Here is a 12,567-nt window from a genome sequence, read left to right on the forward strand (position 1 = left end):
TGTCATGATTGTACTGTTAAATTATTGTCTGTATTTACAAGGAACTACAGAGAAACAATGTTTTTAGGGATTGGATTTAAGCTACCTGTGTGTGTATGAGGAGATGCTGAGATAGATATCCAGGTAAAGCAAAATAAGAGACTCAACTTTGCATTAGAAAACAACTTTATGAAAATGTATGTCCAAATTCTGCACTTCATCATTGGGGATTCAGTAAACTATAAACCATACATAGGAGGGAAAATTAATTTATAATTTTTTGCATTGGAAATGTACATGATAATAAATCAAATTATAATAAATTAAATGTTCAACTAAGAATAATGAAGAATTCATAGCTCTTTGAAATATCAGCTCCTCATTTATTTACATAGCCACTTGAAACTATTACCTAATGATAGGACATGGCTCATAGGACATGACCAAGGTGGAGTCAAATCACACCATGTTTAACGATGAAAAAATAAGGAACTAACAGACTTTTAGATTATGGAGTTAATTCCTAAAACATATGAAAATAAACTATCATGCATTAACAAAATTTAGGGCAAATTCTAAAAAAACCCAAAATTTTAAGTTTTCCTATTGTTAAAAACAAAATTAATTCATTGGCACTTAACATTATTGGAAAAAAACTTTTGTGAAACATTTCATTCTGATGCTCTTATTCATTTGTAAAGGTATCAGAAATAATTGTTAACGTCTTTAATATATTCAAAAATAAACATATGGGTTATGAAATGATATTTTAATATATGTATTCAGATGTCAAACAGGGTAAATATAGCTACATCTTCAAATATTTAACCTTTCTTTATGGTAAAAATATCCAAAACTCTATCATCTAATGCTTTTAATAGGGAAATGTGCAGCAAATTAACATTATTTATAAATAGCACCACACTGTGCCATAGAACCCAGAAACTGCATATTCCTACCTAGTTATAATTTAGTATTCATTAATCAACCCCCCTTGCATCTACAGTCTCTAGTATATACTATTATACTTTTAACTTCCATGAGATTTTCATTTTTTTTTGATTCCACATATGAGTGAGATCATGTGCTACTTGTGTTGCTGTATGTGGCTTATTTCATTTAACATAATGGCCCCCAGTTGCAGCCATGCTTTTATGAGTGACTAGAATTCATCCTTTTTTGTGGCTGAGAAATATTTCACTGTGTACGTACACCTTATCTTCTTTATCCATTCATCAGTAGATGACAGACACTTCAGTGGTTTCCATTTCTATGCTATTGCTTATAGTGTGGCAATAAACTTGTGGATATAGACATCACTTTGACATAGTGATCTCATTTCCTTTGGTTACTTACCTGGTAGTGGGATAGAAGGATCATATGATAGCTCTTAGTTTTTTGTGGAATCTCCAAAGTCTTTTTCCACAGTAGCAGGACTAGTTCACATTTGCTTCAAGAGTGTGCCAGGATTTCCTTTCCAGAATTTTGGACATTGCCAAGCACTAGACTCATAATTTTAGTAAGGATATCAAATTTCAGCATTTTCAAAATAAAAAAAAAATTGCATTTTATATTTTGGATTTAATTTTTAAATTTTATTGTGTTGATCATAAATTACTTTCTTCAGTCCTTTTTGATGTGGCTTATATCCCTGAGAACCTCACTGAAGAATCGGCACTATTTCTTAACTAACAACAAGTACCATTAAAGCAAACAAATTCTTTGGAGCAAGTGGACCATGATTGAAATGAGGGGAAGGGGTATGAACTGAATACTGTACATCAGAAATACTCAATGGGTGATTCACACTTTTGTTAAAATCAAAATAAGGAAAAAAATGCCTCTTTTTTAGGATTAAATGTGCCATTTATAACCAAGCAATTGTTTTCAAAACAATTTGTCTCATAAGATCAAATAGAATATCTATACCTGATAGTCAAACAATACAATTGTTTTGGAGAAGGAAAAAAAAAAAGGCATGTGATACTGAACTATTTGTTTTCTATTAAAATAATATAATACAAAATATAAGTATATGTAATTATATATTGAGGTTAACTGGTTTTTAAAAATATGCTAAAATATGAAAATACCCTATTTTTAGAACATCGATGTTAGGGAAGGGGAGAAACTTGACTTTTAATTACCAAGATGCAAAAGAACATTAAAGACCAGCTAACAGAATCTTTAAAATAAATGTCAACTTACAAGAGAAAAGCTATGCTTGAAGATTTGGAAACATAGAAGAACTAAAAGCTTGAAGGGTCAAACAAACAGAGTATAGGTCATAATCATAAACCTCAAGTATCGATTGAAAACTAGTGAAAATTCGTGATGAAATTCTCTTTCCCTTTCTTGATTTTATATGGTGCCAACAGACAAGGTTCTTGAACAGGGTCTTAATGGAAAAAACAGAGATTTCAGAGCCCTCCTGAGGGATGCCTCTGGACAAATTTTGCCTTATTTTCTAAAATTGTATGAATTAATTGGCAAGTCAGAGAGTCAGATAGAGACAGAGACAGAGTGGCAGAGAGCTCTCAGCTAGTGGTCACTCCTCAAAAGCCTGCAGTAGCTGTGGCTGGAACAGGCCAGGGCTGGGTCAGGCCAAAGCTGGGAGCCAGGAAGTGGACACTGTCCAAATATCCCTCACTGGTGTCAGGGATGTAACAATTCAAGCCATCCCCTCTGCTTCCCCAGGTGTGCATTAGGAAGAATGTTGGAATGTGGAGTGGTGCCTAGATTCTAAGCACTCCAATAGGAGATGTGGGCCGACACCATGGCTCACTAGGCTAATCCTCTGCCTGCAGCACCGGCACCCCGGGTTCTAGTCCTGGTTGGGGCGCGGGTTCTGTCCCTGTTGCTCCCCTTCCAGTCCAGCTCTCTGCTGTGGCCCGGGAGTGCAGTGGAGGATGGCCCAAGTGCTTGGGCCCTGAACCCGCATCGGAGACCAGGAGGAAGCACCTGGCTCCTGGCTTCGGATTGGTGCGGAACGCTGGCTGTGGTGGCCATTTTGGGGGTGAACCAGTGGAAGGAAAACCTTTCTCTCTGTCTCTCTTTCTCTCTCTGTCTAATTCTACTTGTCAAAAAAAAAAAAAAAAATAGGAGATGTGAATGTCTTAACTGCTAGGCCAAATGCCTATTGTCTGCCTTGTGTTTTGTCTAATCATCCTATTTGGAAGTCTGTAAGGAACCACGAGGCATAAATATCCTGAGATTTTGTAAATATAACTATTACTCAGTGATCTTTTATTTTACCTCAAATATATTTAAAGTTAGCTCTGATGAATGTACGTACTATCTATCAATTTCTATAACATAGAAAATAAAAATATCTATTGCTCTTGTGATTCGTTCTATCATTCCCACCCCTATCCAAAAAGTTTTACAGCGTATAGCAACAAAAATTCATTTCATCAGTTTTGTAATTAGTAGCCTGCAAGAAATAATAAAGAAATGTCTATCAGTTTTAGTTATATCTTATAAATCAGATCAGTAGATATATACTTATAATTAAGAGAATGAAGCTAATGCTTAGAAATTCAGATAGGCTTAAAGAAGTAACAACCAATGAGTTATCATGGTCATGTCTTCATAAAGCATACAAAAGTATGATATTTTTATCACAATTCAAATTACCTTTGTCACATTCCTGTTTTTGTCAAATTCCTCACTGATGAATAAGACAAAACTGTTCTTAATTCATTTTTATTACTTACATTTTTAAAATTGATTGTTTTAAATGTGGATTTTTTTTTCCCCTTAGTGTCTGGCTTAAGTTCCAGTTGAAATTGAAGAAATAAAATGTGGAGCACTTGAAATAAATATGAATTTTGAGAAATTCTGGGCAACAGAAAATTGATGGCATGAGATTGATACACACACACACATACACAAATACACAGAGTGTAAATATTAATAGAAGATACCCAAAACAATTAAGAGTATTTCCAGAGCAAGCAAGGAAATACCAAACTTGGAAACAACAGGAAAATAGATACACAGGGCAGTATTTCTCCCTTTAACTTTTAAGAACAGCACTAGAAAAGTCGTGTCTCCCTTCTCTCTATGGAAGGTATATAAGCAATTGAGTTATAGACTATCAGATTATTCCTCATGGGGTCTTAGTGGGTGGGGAGGAGGAAAAGATGGAAGGAGAGGGAGAGAGAGAAAGAAAGGGAATGGAAAGAGAGAGAACAACAACTGAATCCCAAACAACTTCTTGCTTCCATAGGGTGTAAAAACTGCAAGCAGCAAAGTAGGGAGTAATTATTTTTTACTTTTTTTCCTGTTTTGTATCTGAAACTCCTCTTCTCTGGATTACAGAATCTTAGCTATGTTAATCAAAAAATCCGATTAAGAAGCTCAAACAAAATTTACAGAAGAGCTTAAAAGTATTTAGCTCAAGGAGTAAATTGGTTATGAATCTCTGCATTAAATATTATAGTTCATATATCTTTTGAAGTGTTCCAAATATATTATAATAATATCATATTGCCTTCACCAGAGAGCTCTAAAATGTACTGAAAAGGAACTGTTAAGCAAATGTGATTACTGAATTGTCCAGCAGTTGAAACATTAATAAATCTGCAAAAAAGCAATTGCATACAGGGAAGTATGGATGTTATTTTACTTGGAAAATTGTAGTACTGCTCAATAGAAGAATGGAATATGACAATAGAATATTTACATGCCCAAAATAAAAGATAGAAAAGAAAATAGGACAGAAACTTCACAAGACTCTATAACAAATTTGCATCAGAAAAAATAAAAATAAGAAAATAGCTCTAGCAAGAAATGGAGTACAATAAATTATTCTGTATTTTATTTTTATTAATCCAATTGTCCACACAGGAACTGAGTACTGCCTAAAGTTGAAGAAACAAAAGATAATGTATGAGTATGTGATACATGTAACCAGTGGGAGGAAACACAAAACAGAACAAAAACCTGCAGAGGGGACAATTCTGTTTACTCAGTCAGAGGGAATGGCTTGAGAATAGAAATAAAGCCAAAAGTAAGTTTTATTCTTCTTTATTTCTATTATTATTTTAAAATACATAATTCTACATATTGTTTTTATTTTGATCATTTTCTTTAAAATTCCCATTTTTATCTTTGAGTATTTACAAGACTGTCTTAAAAAGTTGCTGTAGTGTTTGACCACTAGGGGGTACTCTCATTGCACATATTGCTGTAACCTGTGCGGCAATGATCTAGAGAGGGAGTGAATGCTGTGAGACAAATTTTACTTGCAGCTAATTTCAGTCTGAACCTCGTTTGCTGCTGTCATTTTTTTAACCTTTGATCTAAGGATTTGACATCACTGAATTTCTCATTATGAGAATTTTTTTAACTGATAGAAAAGACAAGAATAAAGAATTATGTAACATGAACAGATTTGCTGTTGTATATTAATGAGAGTCTATGTACTTCCTAAAAAGAACAGAAATCCGAGTTTAAGTATTTGTTTTTAGGTTTTCACTCTTTAACCCAAGATATCCGAATATTAACTGCACTCAGAAAAAGTGGTCACAGTCATAACACTGTGCTACAAAACACTGTGCCATTCACCCTACTATGTTTTAGTAATCCTTCTCCAATCTCATCCTATCCCGCTCCCTCACCCTTCCAGCTTCTAATAATCAATATTTTAAATTCAGATCTAACATATATGCACACCTATATATAATTTTTCATATAATAATAATTATTATTAACTTCCACATATGAAAAAGAGTGTACAATATTGATCTTTCAGTGTCTTGCTTATTTCATTTAACAATGATCTCCAGTTCTATCCATTTTGATGCAAATGTCAGGATTTTATTTTTAAAAGTCTAGTGAGATATGTATTCTTTGAACATATCAAAATGAATATATTAAAATATATTAAAATAAACTATCTAAAGTATTTATTTATCTCATCTATTTTTGAGAGGTAGAGTGAGAGAGGGAGAGAGAGAGAAGTGATAGAAATCACCCACTCTTTTGTTCATCCCTCAAATGTCCACAACTCTGGGCCTTTGCCAGGCTAAAGTTAAAAACCAGGAACTAAATGTGGATCTCCCAAAGGGTTCAGGGACCCAACAATTTGAGCTGTCTGTTGTCTCCCAGAGTGCACATTTGCATAAAGTTGGAACTGGGAATCTGACATGGGTTGCAGGCATTTCTAGTGACTTAACTACTAGGTCAAACACTGCCTTGATAAACCTTCTAATTAACTACTATCCTTACTGAACCATATGTTTGTACACAAACACTAATAAATCCCCACAATCACTATTCATGACATACATTTCATATTTGGAACAAAAGACATATGGATTTGAAATATCTATGATATATTTAAGAGAGCAGTCTAAATAAGAAGCATTATAACACAGTCCAGGATGGCAGATTTGCTTTCTGGTCACTCAAATTTGTTTGCTCATGTCATAGTTGTAATTATATTAGGACTGGACTAGATATGAGTATATTTATAAGATACAATTGGTGTTGTATGTGATTGCAAAAGGGCTTACTTTCCCTGAGGATTGTCCCCATTTTTGAGCTATTTACAAACTACAGCTTTTAACAAAACTGTTTTTTTTTTTTTTTCCAAACTAAACATCTTTTGGCCTTAGTGCATAGCAGCTCTAACTTCTGAAATTAGATCAAAAGTGGTCAGTGGTTGCTGGCTTAGCAGGTTGAAGTCCATGGCAATAGGGCAGTTGGCCACAGCAGCAATGTTTAGACAGCTCAAAAATATCACTGGGTTGCAAAACAAACAAACAAACAAACAAACCCCCACAAACCCTGGAAATGTAAATTGATGAAGAAAATGCATTGGCTGTCTGAGGATATTAAGATGGGATTTTCAAAATTTGTCTCTCCTGGAGCACAAAAGTAGAAATAAAACTTTGGGTACACATATTCCACAATCTAAATCAAGGGCACAGTCTCTCACTGAGGGTTTGTAAAGCAAGTGATTGAGGAATTCTTCCCTTAACTCAGTGATTCTCAACTATGGACATTTTTGTCTTCTTCAGGATACTGACAATGTCTGGAGATATTTTTGTTTGTCATGACTCACTGATGGGTTAAGGAAACACTAGCATATAGTTAGTAGTGGCCAGTGATAATGCTAAGCATGCTATAATCCACAAGATAGCCCCCCATGACAAGGAGTTACTCAATCCAAATGTCAAAACCTGGCTTAAAATCGCAATCACCTAATGATTACAGGATGACTGAGCTGCAGAACTCAAAAAGGACACTCTCTTTGGATAAATATAATGGGATTTTATATGGAATTTTAATTCCAATCAGAGAGAGAGAGAGATGTTATATTTCTTCAAATTCAAGATTCAGTTGACAGTGAAGTCTATCACTGGAAAAATTAATATTTCTGTCTTTAATTTAAGAATCAAAAGGGTCAGCAATTGACTCACACTTGAGAAGAACATATATGAAAGGTGTGCTTTAAACCTACTACTCTAATAGCCAAGTAAGAAGAGATAACCACGAGAGAGAAAACCTGTACTTTTAAGACCAAATGTGGGCCGGCGCTGCGGCTCAATAGGCTAATCCTCCGCCTTGCGGCGCCAGCACACCGGGTTCTAGTCCCGGTTGGGGTGCCGGATTCTGTCCAGGTTGCCCCTCTTCCAGTCCAGCTCTCTGCTGTGGCCAGGGAGTGCAGTGGTGGATGGCCCAAGTGCTTGGGCCCTGCACCCCATGGGAGACCAGGATAAGCACCTGGCTCCTGCCATCGGATCAGCGTGGTACGCCGGCCGCAGCGCGCCAACCACGGCGGCCATTGGAGGGTGAACCAACGGCAAAGGAAGACCTTTCTCTCTCTCTCTCTCTCTCTCTCTCTCTGTCAAAAAAAAAAAAAAAAAAGACCAAATGTGAGTTTCCCAAGAGTTATTTTCAAACTCGCAGATGAAGAATTTTATTGCATTGTTTTTGAAAAGTTTAATCTGGTTTGAGTTGGAAGTGGAGGCTGTTCTTAAGGAGCCAAATAGTTCAGACATCACTGTTATTAAAATTCTGTGCATAGCCTTGGCAACTCATGACGACAGCCTAGGTGGTTACTGGCGCCATAAACTAGAGTGTCAATTTGTTGGGTCAACAACAGGAGCCACTGTGCACTTGCTCCTCATGTGGGATCTCTGTCCTTAATGGGCTGTACATTTTGATTTAATGCTATAACTAGTACTCAAACAGTATGTTTCACTTTGTGTTGCTATGTGGGTGCAAACTGTTGAAATCTTTATACTAAATTAATCTTCTGTATATAAAGAGAATTGAAAATGAATCTTGATGCAAATGGAAGGGAAGAGGGAGCGGGAGAGGGGAGGGTTGCGGGTGGGAGGGAAGTTATGGGAGGGGGAAGCCATTGTAATCCATAAGCTGTACACTGGAAATTTATATTCATTAAATAAAAGTTAAAAAAAATTCTGTGTACAAATAACGTCCAGTGTTGGAGGAAGTCTTCTGGTTTTCCAAAAAGCTCAAAGAACACCCAATAGAGAATGAACACTTTGCAAGCCAAAGAGCCATAATGTCAAAACACAACCTTAAATGAGTCCATAACTTGGACTACTGCTTCAAGAAGCAGCAATTTGCTTTCTTTGTGCATCTGGGCTCTAGTAACAGTAGATGATGATAATACTGCATCTAATGAAGGAAAACGGCTAAGGATCATAAGCCTAATTGTAGAGGCTTTGATTTGCTCAATGAAGTTCACAAGTCTGGGGTTAACATAGGTCTGTTTTCTTCAATAAATGAAGTAGTGACAACTGCTGATCACAGCTTATTTGTAGTTTGTTTTGCCAAGTAATTAAAGATTTTTTTAAAAATATCAGTAACACAGAAGCAGGGCTTTTATCATCATGCCTAAATCTTGGGTGGGTCTTCCTTTCTAGGAAAATTCAATTGTATTCAGTTATGTGAGCTTATAATAGATTACTTCTCAGATTCATAGTTGTTTATTACCTCCTTGCCCAACATTGTGAATTTTTCTTAAATTCAAAGATCATTTGGGGTCAAATCTTTATTAAATCTCTTTGTAGGATAGTTCTCAATTCATAAACAACAAAATTCACTTAATACTTGACCTAATTAGACTTTCACCTAATTTATGGAGTATTCCCTTTATGCAAAAACTATTCTTAACCTTAGTATTCAATGCCAGATAATATAGTTTAATTCAGTTTCCAGTCTTTTTTTTTCTTTTTTTTCTTTTTTTTTTAACTTTTATTTAATGAATATAAATTTCCAGTATACAGCTCATGGATTACAATGGCTTCCCCCTCCCATAACTTCCCTCCCACCCACAACCCTCCCCTCTCCCGCTCCCTCTCCCCTTCCATTTGCATCAAGATTCATTTTCAATTCTCTTTATATACAGAAGATCAATTTAGTATAAATACTTCAACAGTTTGCACCCACATAGCAACACAAAGTGAAACATACTGTTTGAGTACTAGTTATAGCATTAAATCACAATGTACAGCCCATTAAGGATAGAGATCCCACATGAGGAGCAAGTGCACAGTGGCTCCTGTTGTTGACCCAACAAATTGACATTCTAGTTTATGGTGCCAGTAACCATCCTAGGCTGTCGTCATGAGTTGCCAAGGCTATGGAAGCCTTCCAAGTTTGCCGACTCTGATCATATTTAGACAAGGTCATACAAGACAGAGTGAGGATAGTAACCAATGATCCTAAGAGTGGCATTTACCAGGTTTGAACAATTATACAGCATTAAGTGGGGAAGAGGACCATCAGCACACACAGGTTGGGAGTAGAGCCATTGGTGGTAGAGTAGAGGTTATGATTACAAAGGAATGAGGCCCAAGTGCACTAGACAGGGTCTAGCACAAAGGACAGAGTCATTATTAGAGGAGCTAAGAAAGGTGCTGTCTAAGCTACAATTAAGTTTTCTGATTGAGAGGCAAATAGAACCTGATAGAAGGGGCTTGATAATAATCTGGTGGGCTTTAGGCCTTGTAAGTTCAGAGGCCCAGACCTATCTATCTCTTCACATGGGGTATATCCTAAGGGAGGTGTGAACCTCCTAGGGGAAGGCACTCTGTTGACTTTCATTACTTGGCAGGCCTGGGAGGAGAGCTGGCCAGGTAAAGGCAGGGGGCATCTCTAAAAACAAATTTACAATTCTGCCTGCAATGTTGCTGACCCTACTTGACCATCCCCTCAGCTGCAGTGGTCACTTTGGAAGTTGGGCTGAGTGGCGCTGTGGCGAGGTGGGTTAAAGCCCCAGCCTGCAGTGTTGGCATCCCATATGGGTGTCAGTTCAAGTCCTAGCTGCTCCACTTCTCAGGGCCGGCGCCGTGGCTGAACAGGCTAATCCTCCGCCTTGAGGCGCCGGCACACCAGGTTCTAGTCCCGGTCGGGGCACCGATCCTGTCCCGGTTGCCCCTCTTCCAGGCCAGCTCTCTGCTGTGGCCAGGGAGTGCAGTGGAGGATGGCCCAAGTGCTTGGGCCCTGCACCCCATGGGAGACCAGGAGAAGCACCTGGCTCCTGCCATCGGAACAACGTGGTGCGCCGGCCGCAGCGCGCCTACGGCGGCGGCCATTGGAGGGTGAACAAACGGCAAAAAGGAAGACCTTTCTCTCTGTCTCCCTCTACTGTCCACTCTGCCTGTCAAAAAACAAACAAACAAACAAACAAAAAGTCTTTTTTTTTTTTAATTTGACAGATAGAGTTAGACAGTGAGAGGGAGAGACAGAGAAAAAGGTCTTCCTTCCATTGGTTCACCCCCCAAATAGCCGCTGCAGCTGGCACTGCACCGATCCGAAGCCAGGAGCCAGTTGCTTCCTCCTGGTCTCCCATGTGGGTGCAGGGGCCCATGCACTTGGGCTACCCTCACTGCCTTCCCGGGCCACAGCAGAGAGCTGGACTGGAAGAGAAGCAACCAGGACTAGAACCCAGCACCCATATGGGATGCCGGCGCCACAGCGGAGGATTAACCAAATCAGCCACGGTGCTGGCCCCCAGTTTCCAGTCTTAATATAAATATTGATTTCCAACAATAATCTCGGCATTTGTACTAGGCATTGGAAAAACACCAGTGAATAAAGCCAACATTGACTCAATCATCATGGAATTTAAAATCTAAATTTCCAGAGAGTAGTAAATAATGGTAGAAGACTAATACACCTAGCATTAGTTGACATGTTTTCAGTTTTGGAAAGTTAAGCAGAATCTCCAGGAGCACTCTGATGTTGGATGCTGGTGTCTTAACCACTAGGATAAACATCTGCTCCCTGGACCATAACAGCATTAATTCACACATGAATGGTTCCAAATATATTTATTGTAAACAAGGCTGAGTTTTATCATTTTACATATTTGTGCATATTTGATTATTATAGAATGCATGCCAAGAAATATAACTATCATGTCAAATGATCTACATACTTCAAAGTTTTTAAATAATACGATAGTTTCCTCACATAAGGCTATGATTGACACCATACTGAAGCAACAGTTTGAGTCCTGTCTGCTTCACTTACTATCCAGCTCCCTGATAATGCTTAGAGGAAAGCAATGGAAGATGGCTTCATGTGCTTGGAGCCCTGCCACACACGAGACTCACAGATGGAATTCCAGGTTCCTGGCTTTGACCTGGCCCAACACTTGTTGTTATGGCCATTTGGGGGAATGAACCAAAGAATAGAAGCGCTCTCTCGCTCTCTCTCTCTCTCTCTCTGACACACACACACACACACACACATACACAGATACACACATATTTTCTCCTTTAAACAAACAAAAAATCTTTAAAATGGAGGATGGGGTCAATTTGCATTCCTATCATTGTGTCTTGTCAACACTGAGTATTATCTAACGTATTTATTTCTTTTTCTAATAGGATAAGTAAAAATTGTTTAAAATTGCATTTTCCTGATGTTAGTTTTTGATACTTTTCATTAATTTCTTCCATTATCTATATTTTTCATTAATTTCCATTCTCTTTTAAGCCAACTTATTGAGGTAGGCATGATATGTAAAAAGGTGTATATATTTAATATATTGAAACTTGATGAGTTTGGAGATAAGTAAACACCACTGAAATTAACACCACAATCTAATCCATAAATACAATCATTATCTCAAATTTCTTCAAACAGCTGGTGTTGTGTCCCAGCAGGTTAGACCACTGTTCCTGCACCCCATACTGGAGCACTAGTACTTTGGTACTCTGACTAATACCCTGGCCCTCCATATTCTCAACCCAGATCTGGAAAAACCATAATCTACATTCTGCATATTTGCATTTGGCTGTTTTAGACTTCATGAATAAATGATTTCATGTTATATATATATATATGTATATATATATGAAAGATATATATATATATCTTTTCTGAGTCTGGCATATTACATATAGCATAATTGTCTTCAATTTCATCTGTATTACCACAAATGACAAGATTCCCTTAATTTGAAAGACTAAATAATGAATCATTATATGTATATGCCACATTTTCTTTATTCAGTCATATTTGGAAATTTAGTCTTTGCTTCCAAATGTTGGGTATTGTGGATAATTTTACACTGAAATTGGCAGTGAAGATATC

The sequence above is a fragment of the Lepus europaeus genome, chromosome 7 (genome assembly GCF_033115175.1).
Source record: "Lepus europaeus isolate LE1 chromosome 7, mLepTim1.pri, whole genome shotgun sequence".
Lineage (NCBI taxonomy): Eukaryota > Metazoa > Chordata > Mammalia > Lagomorpha > Leporidae > Lepus > Lepus europaeus.